This window comes from Parambassis ranga, chromosome 9 (assembly GCF_900634625.1).
Source record: "Parambassis ranga chromosome 9, fParRan2.1, whole genome shotgun sequence".
Classification (NCBI taxonomy): domain Eukaryota; kingdom Metazoa; phylum Chordata; class Actinopteri; family Ambassidae; genus Parambassis; species Parambassis ranga.
The window spans coordinates 4832236-4846957 of NC_041030.1; positions in this window are offsets into that span (position 1 = coordinate 4832236).

Genomic DNA, 14722 nt, shown 5'->3' on the forward strand with positions numbered 1-14722 from the left:
TTGCAGATACAACCTGGTCTTCCAATTTGATGTATTGTGAGATTTACGCTCACCTTAGGCCACCTTAGTTTTTGGTATATTGTCTTGTGATCGGCCAAAGACAAAGCCCAGGGCTGCACCTGCAGGCACCTTCTCATCAAGTGCTGTTACAGTTTTTAACTTAAGTTTAATTTTTTCTACACTGGTTTAGTTAAGTGACTAAATTTTATTGTTCTGGTCTGGGTTACCATGGTTACAATTCTGACCAATTCCATTTTTTCTTGTCGCGTGGGTTTTGATCCATCCAAAGGAAAGCTTGAACATATTTATTAGATCAGCATAGCCTAGATATGTCTATGTCTATGATTTCTTTTATACCTATAAAAATAGAAAGTGTACTCATCATCTTTCTATTCTTGTAGCTGAAATTGTAGTAGGCTTTAATACCAACATATAGTTGAAAGTTCCAAAGTCATTCTCCTGCCATGCTGTTGAGCCTGGTGTCGTCTCACTGTCGCCTGATGGGGGTGGCGGAATGATATTCTTGGGCATAAGCCAGATCAATACTTGTGCACAGTGAATCAGCAGCAGCTCGCCTGGATGCATTGCTTTGCTTAGCATGATAGTCTACGGTGCTGCTGGAGAGGACGGACACACAACTGTTCTTTTGTGTCACCAGATGCTGCATCAGTTGAGGCCAGCCCAACAATGCAGGGCCATAACCTCCCTCCCTGCAAAGCAGCCCCCCTTGATTTAAACCTGTCCTAATCCATGTGGTATGATGTTCCATATTGGTACGAATTATACAGGCGGGTATTGATAGGTGATTTGTCAAGCTGCCATGTGGGGATTGGTTTTGTATTCCAGTGGGAGCTCTATGTATCTGTCCTGGATCTGAACCCTCATAATGCCACAAAGGGTTGGAGTGTGCCTGTCAAAGTGTCAGCCTGGCTTTTCCTGTCACCAAAGCCTTGAAATGCACTGTGGAATAAAAAAAAACACATGGCAGAGGAGGGGTGCAGTTGAAGCACCAGTTACTCTTCTAGGAGATGGTGGAGTTGTGGCTCCAGAGAGCACCATCCTGTCATGCTGTCCTTCTGTGTTGCATAAAGTGGAATAAGCTGGAGGAGGTCACACTAAGATGACTGATTAGAGACCTATAAACCTGCGTATATTTGAGTTCTGAGCCAACTGTTTTTTATGTAAGGTTAATAGCAGGCTGAAAAAAAAACTATTTTTTCAATAGATCACAACACATCCAACTTTTAAACGGCTTCAATATAATTGTAATTTAAAAAAAACGGCAAATATTAGCTGCTGCAGAGCTGTGCAGGCTTTAAATACAATATTAGCTGCAGAACTGTAGCAGCACTCAAAAAAAAAGTTAAACTGACAATGAAAACAGGCAATTTTACAGTGAGTGGACTGAGAAGTGTGTGTTTGGGCCTTTTGGTCCAATAGCCTTGTGTTTTTTTTTTTATTCTGCTGTGAGAGCACCTCAATAAAAAAGGGAATATAATGGAGAATCTGAAGAGAGCACACTCAAACTTTGACATTTCCAGCGGGCTGTGACACTTAGTTTTAGTTTAGCTATCCTAAACTGATTACATCAGTTATTAAATATTAAAGCAGTATTTCCTACATACTAACAGCATCTCGTAGTATGACGGTACCTCTTAGGAGGAAGCATCTCTCACCTAAAGCAAAGTGAAGGATTCCTCTGTGAGTGACATTTACCCTGATCACACACATCTGGCTCCTTTTGTGTTGTGATTTGTTTTTTTCCCCACGTCATATATGCATTGAGACACACAATGGCTTTGGGATAAAACCCTCTTCGAAATCTATATCCATCACTGTCTGGCGTGCCGTCTTTTATTGCAGACTGCTTAGGGCAATGGTAAAACTGTACTTGAATTTCACAGACTCAGATTCCCATTGATCTGTCAGAGCCCATGAGCTGGATATACTGCAGCAATTTAGATGTTGTGAGCTCTGCAATTGCTTACATGAGGATGATGATGATGATGATGACAGCATTTCTTTTTTTTGTATATACTATTGTTATATATATTTGGACTGTAATGCAGGAGTAGATGTTCCTTCTCTTTTATAGAATCAATAAAACACTAAGATGACTTTTAAGTCCTAATATATAAACCTAAAGCAGGGTGTGTGAACATATATCACACATAAATGTAAACCTTCACACCTAATTTATGGGATTTGTATATTGATATCTCAAGACTTATTGTGGAATAAATAATAAATCTCTTCAGATCCCTTAAAGGTAGAATCTGTCTAGTTAGTGTTGATGGTAATTGAGGCAAACAATCCTCCGTGTGTGCTATATTGACACTTTTCTGAGTCGTGCAGCTTACACAGCAATTATTGCAATACATATATGTACCGTGATGCACTGGATGCAAGCAGCCAGTGGCCTTAATTATTCCAAAACTTGCTCAGCTCATGGAAGTGGATATTTTTTTAATATTCTACACACTCGACACAATCATTTCAATTTTATTCTAACAAAATGATTATGAAGTGATGTCATAGTGATGTGAGACGTCATAGTGATGTGGCCACGGGAAGCAACAATAAAACAAGTTGGAATTGGAAAGATGAAGGTTTATTGGTGAACAAGATTGAAAACAATAATAAAATTAAGAAAGTGCAGTGCTGCTAAATTTAAGGAACTGCTCCCCTGCTATCACACCTACCATTTGCACACAGTGTCAGTTTGTTTCTGAGATAAAAACAGCATTTTTCAGGTAAGATGATGTTGGGCCATAAAATATGCAATATGCCAAATTGCAGTAAGTAATTGTCTGGAACCCATAGACATGACCAAAAGCTGACTTTCCTCCCTTGAGATGCTTTAAAGGCCTTTACTGCAGCTGGTTCTTGTTTTTGGCTCTTGCTGTCTACAGCATGCTCTATTGGGTTGAGATCAGGTGACTGAATTATTGAAGGTTTACAAAGAACATCCCAATTCAGTTGAGAAACTGTGTAGCTGTCTGTGTTTTGGGTCATCAGCCATCTGCAATATGAAGAGGCATTCTATATGTTCTGCAGCATTTGGTGGAATCTAGAAGATATAGATCTGTACACTTAAGGATTCATCCTGCTGCTTTTCTTAGCAGTCAAGTCTTTAATTAAGGTCCTGTTTCTTGGAAGACAAAAGGTCAGTGAGTTTAAATCGAGGCAACTGAAACATTTTCTGAAGATGTTCTGAAAACGCAGATCCTTCTTTGAAGCAAAAACAAGACCTTGACTTCCAAATCATTTGTGAGCCTGAGAGAAGTTGTCAGACAATTGGTAATTGCACCATCAGCACTACCACAGCTTGGTAACTAATTCAAGCATGTTATGCTTGACATCCATAGGCAGTGCTCTCTTAGGGGGCTTCTTAAAGTTGTTGGACACAGGGATAGAAGTAAAAGCAAATTAGGAAAGTTCATCCCAAAATTTGCATTTAAAATGAGATAAATGAAAGAAAGTGAATCACAGAGTTAACATTTTCACACTAAAATGTTAAAATCAATATCTTCTAAATAGCGTAGAGATGTTAATTACAGATATGTGTTCTGTTTAAACAAGCTGCTGCTGCTGCTGCTGGAACCAGACTTTTTAAAGTGGCTGACTCAGGCTGGAATATGTAACAGATGAGACAGAAAAAGGAGGCAGATAGAGTAAAAGAAAAAAAAAAAAACACTTTTTTTTTTACTTCTCAACTGCAGAAAGCAAAGCACCATTCTTGCCTCCTCAATTGCTCTTCAACAGTCAAGTCACTGTTAAAAATCAGTCAGAGGTTTCTGCTCACTGACTTTGCACTGGAGTGCACACTGTTGATTTAAAATACAAAATCTGCCCTGACAGTGTTATTATCTGTTATTTTATGTCATATAAACTGACACGACTCTGACATCACTATTGCATTATTCTGCATCAGTGTGACATTACTGTGACATCATCACAATCCATAAAATCCATATTTATGGTTTTATTAAAAAAAAAAAACACTGAAATGTCACATGGTTAGTATTCAGTATTCAGAGCCTTTGCTCAGTATTTAGTAGAAGCACCCTTTTTGATCTAATATAGCCATGAGTGTTTTTGGGAAAGATGCAACAAGGTTTTCACACCTGGATTTGGGGATCCTCTGCTGTTCCTCCTTGTAGATTCTCTTCAGTTCTGTCAGGCTGGATGGTAAAGGTTGGTGCACAGCCATGTTTAGATCTCTCCAGAGATGCTCAATTGGGTTTAAGTCAGGGCTCTGGCTGGGCCATTCAAGAACAGTCAGGGAGTAGTTGTGAAGCCACTCCTTTGTTATTTTAGCTGTGTGCTTAGGGTCATTGTCTTGTTGGAAGGTAAACCTTCAGCCCAGTCTAACCTTACCTCTCTCACCAAGGCTTTTCTCCCCTGATAGCTCAGTTTGGCTGGACGGACGGCTCTAGGAAGGGTTCTGGTCGTCCCAAACGTCTCCCCATTGAAGGATTATGGAGGCCACTGTGCTCTTAGGAATCTTAAGTGCAGCAGTTTCTTTTTTAGTAAATCTATATATACATATACATAACGTGTGTGTATACATGTACATATACAGTGGCATGCAGTGGGCCCCCTTATCACTGCCTCGGTTTTTCACTTGCTGAGCTTTTAAAAAAGCAACTTTTTATTTTTAACATGTTATATCTTATGGAAACAGAAACATTTCAGTAGTGAGATCATTTTTATGTGCATTTAAACAAAAATAGGCATGTGCATAAATTTGGGCGCCCTTTTAATCACATTCATTTCAAGACCTGTAGGGATTTATAGATGACAGGTTGAAGCACAAAACTGCTTTGTTTGGCTCGTTAGACCTTCTGTTACAAAGACAGGTGGAATCAATCAGGAGAAAGGTTCATTAATGTAGGTAACTGCTGACTGTACTTGTCCTATAGGTTCTTTCTTTGAGAGTGGAAACATGGGGGCCTCTAAACAGCTCTCCACTGACCTAAAAACTAAGATAATTCATTATTATGAATTAGGAGATGGGTACAGGAAATGATCTGGAAGGTCTGGACTGTCTGTCTCCACTGTCAGAAATGTAGTATAGAAATGAGAAAATGATGACATCTATATGCTATCAGTATAATACCAACCACATCAGTAAGACATCATCCTACGTATCACTCTTCGTATATGGAAAAATCCACATAAGAGTTGAGTTCTCCCCAAACATTCTTATAAGGCAGCTGCAACGTTTCAGCCATCTCTGATTGAACATCAACAAACAAGCTAATTCAGTTATCTGTACACAGAGAACAGGGCCCAACAGCCATATGTGATATAAATCAAACTGATCAACTGTAATCACAGTCATTAAACTCATAAAGCGCCATGCCCACAAATCTAAATCCATGAATGTTTTTTTTTTTTTTTTAAACAAGTCTGGTAAGTAAAAAAAAAAGCCACATCTCTCCATCTCTAATTCTTTCATAGCAGCCGTGCTGTCAGATGATTTGTCAAAAATGTGTGAACACAGATTTCACACTTCATGACCCACTGAGAGGCAGATATCAGAAAACTCAGTAAGCTGTTGACGCTGTAATAAAAACCAGTCTAGGGGGCAGATGCTGAATATAATTATTTAGCACGGTTTTGAAGCCATTTGTGATGTTTTTGTGCAGTTTAAATCTTAAAGACATCTCTGAGTGAGGAGAGCACATGCTTCTGTTTTTCCATCTCGCTGTCCCCCTGTAATCCTTATGATGTGTGTTTTCACAGGTAACCTAAAAGTGTCAGAGAATCTTCCTTGTGCTAATCCACTAACTCATTACTAATGCACAACTAAACCTCAAACACAGCCCAAGTGTCTTACACCAGCTGCTTAATTCATCTGCACATCACACTCCACCCCATCCGTTTGCGGCGCTCTGACAGATACTCCCTCGTTATTTTGCATTGATTGCTGTTGTAGCAACTCAAACAGTCACTCCACTTGCCTTTACTGAGAGCTCAATATAATGTTGCTGCCACGCTATTCACATTTAATTAACCTGCTCACCCCCAGACGTAAATCAATATTGAGATCGGGAAATCCAGCGGCATTTGGCAAAGGCATACAAAAAATCATTCCCAGAGCAGCACTGCTTTACAGATGGTTATGCAGATCAGGCGGCTTCGGAGGGAAGCAGGGGCCCTCATTAGAACCGAGCTCACCTCACAAGTGACTGTGCCTGGTTTCAACACCGCATGGATTTGTTTTTTTCTTGTAAGTAAGAAGCTGTCAGAAAGCATTGCTCATGACTAGTTGAACCTACTAGGGGGGTCCAGTGGAAGCAGATAAATGCTGCGGGCACCCTGCTAGCTTACAGGCCTGATATTGATACCAGGCGCCTTTCATGTTTTGTCCTTTTGAATCATACTGAAAAATATGGGAATAAGAGGGCTCAGAAAGTGAGCCATAACTGTATTACCCACGCTGTCTGCTTCCATGAGAACATCCTCTTTCTTTAATGTGATCTTGAGGAGTGGTCCTAGAAGAGGCTTTGGACACCCGTCGATCAGAAAGATCAAGAATTGGTTTAAGGAGGCTAGGCGTGATCGGCTTCTGTTCTTTTGTGATGTCACAAATTTCTTGAAAATCTGTTTTCGGTAGCTGCAGTGGTGGTTTTTGGCATGGGCATGCGGGGCGGCAAGAGCAGGTGGAAAAAAAATCTGCGTGGCTAAGCGGTTTTCAACTTAAAACACAATGTTGAGACAACTACACCAATGTAGTACAATCAACTTTGATTGAGAGTTGAAACAAAGATAAACCTCAAATGGAGTTGACATGCTTTTTTTAAGGCAGAAGGTGAACTTTCTTTTGCAAGTTTAACACACTTAAGATGTTTTGCAGTGTATATTATTTATCATATCACAGTGTGGGAAATTGGCCAATTAGCGCCCCCTGCAGCTGCAGGCACCCCTGCTTGCTGAGAAGGTGCTGTACACAGTAGCTGTGTGAGAAGGGGAGGGGGGTGCAGGGGACAGTTCACCTCTGGGTCTTCCAAATGGAACAGACAGAGTGAACATGAGATGTCTCACTCTGTCCTGATAGTGTGCGTCATTGCGTGTTTGTGTATAGTAGCGTGAATGATGAAAGGAGTGAGAGCTCTTACCGTTAATACAGGATCATTAAACAAAATTCAAGCTTTGGGCCATGTCAACAAACCTGATAGACCGCTGAGTGCTGCGGGCCGACTACATAAAGAATCACCTACACTAAAAATTATAACTACAACCATAATGGTATAATTCCAAACATTATAACATGTTAAGTGTGTGTTGTGTTTTTATTCTCTTCACCAACAAAATCTGCTGGAGCCCCTCAGCCAGTCTCTTTGGATCAGTGTAACAGGAAGCTTTGAGGCCAGTGTGTGAGTACTGCATGTTTCAGTAATGAGCAGCGAGTACATGCTGCTCAGCTATGCTATTGCTAAAAGCTAAACTTCACAGTACTCAAGTTGGCACGTAACACTGTTTAAGATTAGATTGTAAGTGGTTGTTTCCTCAAGGCAGATTGAACTATTGATTAAGTTTATACTTTCTGCTGGTGCTAGTGTAAAAGTGTTCATATACAGAAAGTGCTTTGTGTTGGTGTTTTTAAGCACTAATTCACTAACATACTGTAATATTTCATACCTGTGTTACTGACTTTTATGCCATGCTGGGGTGCTCAATGCTTTTATTGTGAAGGTTGAAAAAGGAGGGAAGAGAGAGAGTACCTGACAAGCAGGATCACAGTTGTTCAGGAAAGCTTTGGGCCACGCGTGGACAGAAGAGTGATAGACAGAAAATATATCATCCCAAAAGAAATAACCAAAGCAGGCTAAAAAGCCACGTTCACACACACAGACTGCAGCATAACGCCTGCATGTATTACACGTCGCCATTGCTCATTTACAAATATCAAATGCAGCCAGGATATGCCACCTCTGCTGCATATGCGACAAGCAGCAAAACAACGGCAAATTATTCAACACTCCACCCCTGTGCTTGACAGTGTGTACGAGGTGTTTCTGCTAAAATGCTGTGGTAATCATTAAGACCAAACAACTCATCTTTGGTCTAATGTGTCGATAGGACATTGTTCCACAAGTGTTGTTCTTTGTTCAGATGTGGTTTAGTGAACCTCAGTCGTGCTTCCATGTGCTTTTTAGACAAAAGAGTTTTTCTCCTGGTAACCCTTCAAACAAACTGTACTTGTTCAGTCTTCTTCTAATTGTGCTGTCACATTAACACTGAGCATGCTCGGTGAGGTCTGTAGGTTTTTTTGTATGTCTCTGATCTTGGGGTGAATTTGCTGGGACGTCCACTCCTGTGAAGACTGACCACTGTCTTGAATGTTTCCACTAGTGAATAATCGTTCTCACTGTAGAACGTTGAACTCCAAATAGTTTGAAATGTATAAGTCTTTCTGATTGATGTGCAGCAACAGTTGCTGCTCTAACACCATTGTTTACGTCTTGACCTCTTGTCATTGTGTTAACACACACCTGAAAGCTACCAAAACATCTGTCTTTATAGAGGTCAGTACACCTGCTGATGATCAATTCATCAAGGACTGATCATCAGCAGCACCTGCTGCAGCTCACCTAATTAAATCCTATGGAAGCAGTGAGGGGCTGCTTAGTATTATTCACATGATTTTTTTGGCTTAATTTTTACTAAATAAATAATGACACAGTGGGAAAAAAGTACCTATATATTGTTTGTCTGATGTATTTGCCTGCAATCAGATGATTTTTATTAAATGATGGGGTACTAAATTTCAAATTTTGAACATGTTCACATTCTAATCATAACCTGTATTATCACATAGACTGTGATGTGTCACAAACTGCGACACTATACGCTAGCTTCCAAATAATTCCCCTGAATCAGTCTTCATTTATCTATAAATTACCCTGAGAGATTGTGACAGTATCAGCTGCTTGCTGCAGGAAAAGCATCCCCTGCACTTCATTAAATCTCTGCAGCCATCTGATGGCACCAAGACACATACAGTATGTTGATAAATCTGTCCGTCGGGTTACCGTCATTAAATCACATGCAAACAGCAACCAGGCTGCTACAAAATAACACGCAGCAGACGGGATGGTTGCGACTCGTTATTCTGATCTTTATGTAAGAAAAATGAGCTTTACTGGAGCTCATTAATCTGTGAATCGCAGCTTTTCTCCAACTGTAAGGCAAAAAATAAAGAAAATCACGTTTTATTTTTGGAGTGTGTGTGGGGCAGATGCAGTTCGAGGCCACATTTTAGAATAAAATGTGTCCCTCCACAAAATAAAAAATACACATAAAATGTATATCTTTTATTTTTTCCATCATTATAACTGTGAAAAACTATCTGCCCCCCTGCCTCCCCGTGGCCTCAGTACAACTTCTTGAAAGAAATGTTATCCACTTCAGCCTTTTGACCTCTGAGAACCTATTAGCTACCAAACGCCTCCACAATCCTTCTGTCTTCATATCTTGTCTTTGCCTTTGTCCTCACACTCCAATCAGTTCAACACCAGAAACTTTCAGCTTCAGCTGGAAACTCCAAACTCTGAGCTCAAACTTTGACTGTAAATTATCAACATGGCCGACAGCAGCTTCCTATATGACAGGTATATCATATGAATGTGTGCCACAACAGCAGAGCTTAATTGGATGCATAAATGACACAGAAGGATAAACAAAGGCTGTCACGTCCTGAAAATATAACTGAACATGTTATAATGGTCTACGATTAATGTTTACATATAGCTAGCATATGTGATTTCCATCTTTTCTAATGCTCAGACACTGATGGGACATCTGTATAACAAGGTAGGCAATCAATCAATCTGAGATTCAGACTGGTCAGCAAGTTGTCTGTTTCCTGGAAGACAGGCTTGGGCTTCCTTTCAGGACGCTGACTTGAGTTGCTTGAACTCCGCCTCCTATTTGAATTAGCCGCAACTTCATGGAGAAGCAGCAGCCTACTGAACAATAGAGGCACACTTCTAAACAGCGAATTAAATGTAGTGTAAAATTGATGTCTCAATATAACATCAGGGTCTTATAACAGGGGATCCAGTCTGTAGTTTCATCAAGAATAAGTGGATTTGATATAGTGAGTTTCAATTGCAAAATTCTAAATTCCCACTGTCATCAATGCAGCCTAACACACAAGAACATGCCTGATCTGCTGAACTGTTGCAAATTACAGACTGACTCTAGGGTTCAGGTCTTACTCCATTGCACATGTGCGCACCATGTTCAGCCAGACTTCAAGAGGTGACCTTCTATCCAATTTTATCCAGCACAGGGCAGGGCTGCCACAGACCCTATACCCTATAAGCAGCACTCACTTTTTGTGTTTTAACCGCCCTCTGAGGCTTGTTAGTAAAGATCAGATACATGCAGCCTGAGAGACAGAGATGCATGTAGAGAAAAATCAAACGTAATACAAGTTACAACAATAATGACATGCAAAAGCGGTGTGTCAATGCACAGAGTGGAAGAAATTACAGCAGATAAAAGGTGCTCAGTGCATTGTCAGTCCCCCAGGAGCCTACAAGACTATAGCACCACAAGGGCACCTGAGCCAACTTCAACAATATAAGTTTGATCAAAAAGGAAAGTGTAAAGCCTAATCTTAAAAACACAGAGGGTGTCGACTCCAGAACCCTGAGCAGCTTCCACAGGAGTGATGCCTGATAACTAAAGGCTCTGCCTCTCTTTATACTTTGGATAGCTGCAGGAAGTTAAGCTCCTCATACTGTGAAGTGAGCAGTATTGGCAAAAAGAGTGGTTACACCCATCAGCAGGGGAAGCCATAGGGAGACCAAGACCAGATTGCAAACATGTTCATTTCAGCATTGTAGTTTTTGAGAAATGACCTAGCATCAAGTGGCTAACCTGAGGAGCTGCAGTTTCTGGTACCTGGTGAAAAAGGTTTTTAAAAAGTTTGAAATATAAACATTATCAACTTTCAATTTAGCCTTGCAGAAAAGATCTTTTGAAGCAGCATGTTCATTTGCCTCACACTCCCTTTCAGGATCCCATGTCACTGCAAGGATTATGTCTGACAGATGGCATGGAAGGGTTACTGCTTTAAAAAAAAAATGCCAGAAAAGGGAGCCTGGTGTCGATAATAGGGTTCTGTTAAACGACGGAAGAACAAGGGCACCTACAGAAGCTTATCAAACCGAGCCCACTGAAGATGGTGCACTGAGTGGCCGGCCAGCTTTATACAGGGAAGAGGTGTGGCAATTTCCACAGAGGTAACCAATGGCAGGAGAGAGAGAGGGTGTGTATTGGTGTAAACACAATAGAATTTTGTTATGTTTTTATAAAGGGCATAAGGCATATAAAATAGAGTTCCATACTTGTGTGACCTTGATTAAGATAAAGCGTTATTTTAGAACTTATTGGCATCAGATTCCACAACCGTGATAGGCCCCTTGTTCTCTGTCATCCCGCGGTGAAAAGGGAATGTACCTGTGTGTGTGTGCACTGCTTTGAACATGTCAGGTGTTCAATGAAAACAGACACTCTCGTGTAGCAGAGTAACATGACTTTATCAGGCCCTCTCTCATGGCTTATCAGAGACAAGCTCAAATGAACAAGTGCCTACGACTTACAGTAAGTGTGACCTACCCACCGCAAACACGACTGACTGAACATCATCCCAGTGACAGCTCTCCACCCTGCACTGACTACACACTCCTCGCAATCAATAATTTGTAAAGTCTATTGTGAACTATTATATAAATACACTTCCACATTTCCACATGACTAAAGTGTAAATCAGTTCAACAGGATGAGAGAAAACAGAGAAAAGATGAAAAACTTCAACCTCCAGAATACATTGGGCTAATTAACTTCTCAGTTTGTTGCTTATTAACGCCCCTACCAACACTATATGCTATATCTATATCAGTGTAAGTAGCATCATTTGCATCCTTTCTATGGCTTTTCATTGCAACCTTCCCTTGGATACTTTTCATTTGGCATTTCTAGTAACGACTGATGGGAGCTCCGTGGACAGTTGTTAACTCTAAAAGTCAACAAATGAACGAAGTGTCTGCACTAAAGATAGATGCAGAATCCCAGCAGGGGATGAGAGACACGGCTGGTTTTCACAGCGGTGGCTCCTTTTAACGACTGTAGGTGACTGTTTCAGTGTATGATGTGACACCATTACAGCTGTATCACACGGTGTCAACAGAAGCTTGTTTTTAAATGTAAATTATACAGCAGAGCAGCTCTTGATGCTAAATTGATGCTCAGTGCAGCACAGTGCATAGAAGCTCCATATTTTTTTATACTTTTACTCCATTACATTTTGCAGCTATTATCTGTACTTTCTAGTTACGGTACTTAATACATTTGATGAATACAGTTGTATGAATATGTTTTTATAATGTGCTTCACTCATTGCCATTTATTATCATCCATGTACCAGCCTCTCTCTTCACTTGATGCCCACAGCCTGCCCCATCACACACAGACTTGAGGTGTCTGTAACTGGCTTCTGGGTACATTTCAAAGATGTCTGTACTGAAAATTTAATAAAGAGTTACTGGCAGGGATTTACTAGTAGTGACATGTGTAGAGGCAGAAGCATTACCAGGAGCTATATCTGCATTCTTTATCAAAATGGCAACACCTAGATATCGAGACAACTAATTGCATGATTGCTTTTACCTTTAATACTTTAAGAACATTTAAAAGTACTTAAGACTTTTACTTAAGTAGGATTGTTGATGTGACACTTCTACTTTTACTTAAAAATGTATTTTACTGGGTAATTGTACCTTTACTTAACACAACTCAACCTCACACAACACACAACAACCACAACTCAAAAAGTCTGTGTTTTTTTCCCACTGCGCTTGTGTTAGCCGAACACGCTCACTTCGTCTACGCGAAATTGTTACAGATAATAAACAACCATGGTGGCGCCCACACGGAGTTGGACACGTGATAGAGGCTAGGTTTTTTGAGCTGTGGCAGCAACACGCAACACAAGCTCGTCTTTGAAACCACATTTCTGGGTTAGACATATTTAATTTACACCTAATTGTGACCACGTGAGCACCTGAAGTCATGTGTAGTGTGAGCAGTGACGTCGCAGCCCAGGTTGCATACTGTAATTATTCTCATTGATTATAAGCAATGCAATTGCTGGACTTAGTCCTGCTTCTGCTAGGTTTCTGTTCTTTTATAATGCTATATTATATGCTTTGTTTTTGTCCTTCCTTTACTTTTGAGTTTTAACTTAAATTGACCCATGATAGATTTACCTAATCAGCGGCAAGCCCCGCCCATTGATCCTACCTTGCAGTAGATACTAAGGTTAAACCCACAGCAAATACTTGGAACTTTGATGGCTGAACGAAAGGGTATATATTATATATATATATATATTGTCACATTCATAACTCTCAGAGCAGGAGAAACATGCAGCTACTCACACTCCAGCACTACTTAGCCCTAGCCCTACAGTAGATACATTTTCTCCTTGAAAAATTGCCCTTAAAAATCTCATGCAAGTAGCAGTTTGCAGTTTTTAAAGAATGCTTGTATTGACATGGAAGTACCACACAAGGTTCTACTGCTTTTTTGGTTGACATTGGGAAAGAGAGAGGTTCTGAAGCTCAGTGCCAACTCATTATTTGCAACACCTGAATTTGTATAACTTCAAATGTGGGCACAGTGGTGGAGCTCAGGTGACACTCCCATAAGAATACTTAGTATTAGACATTAAATGTAATTGTCAGGTAAAGATGATGGTTTGCATTTTAAAGGGTAAAATCATCCAATCTCAGTCTTGACCAAATTAATCTCTATTGACATTTCTGTGTTCTGTGATTGACAGCTGCTATCTCGTAAGCCCATGCAGAACTAGCACTTATAGTTATACAAGGTTAAGACCATAGGTGTCTGATGATCAGTATTTCATGTGTCTCTACTGCGCACAGTATCACATGGCTGGTATTAGAATTTCAACCCCACCACCATCACCCCCCATTCCACCCCCATACGCCTCTCTGAACCCTGCAGCATAAGAACTGTGTGTGTGTGTGCGGAATTAAGTTCATCAGTCTTTCTCTCCGAAAAATTACATACTGAAATTTGTCACCTCAAGTCTGGCAATTTGTTAGATGATTGAGCTCTATTCACCATTTGCAAGGATATAGTCAAATCTGGATAATATTAGAATTGCAGATCACTTGCCTGTGACCCAATGTAGCACGATCATTGCCACCGTGATGGAGCACGTGAACGAGTCAGTGTGACAGGTGACCTGCACGCGGCAGCTCTTCTTTTTACAATCAAGAGCGGGGGGGGAATTCATTTCGGGTATAATTCACTCCAGGTTGCTTGTTTAATGCTCTTGATAGTTGATATTAAATTGACTTCACAGTTAGGAGCATTTATTTATTTACTTACTTTCCTCGTCTCCTCTGGATACATTATTTGCGGTGTAAAGCTCGTCTACAACATGACTGACTGAATGTAGATAAATTGCCTGGGGAAAATAATAAAAAAAAAAATTTGCTCAACCCTTCTCCCAAAGGCTGTTGATAGAGGATCTATCTTCCCTGCTCCCAAGCAGCTGCCAGGGAAATGAGACCTTGAAAGAGGCTGGGGAATTTCACATTTTGTCATGTTCATTGTTTGCTCCTTCATATTTTTTCTTCACTCGCAAGTTAATGGTAATGGCACATCCTCT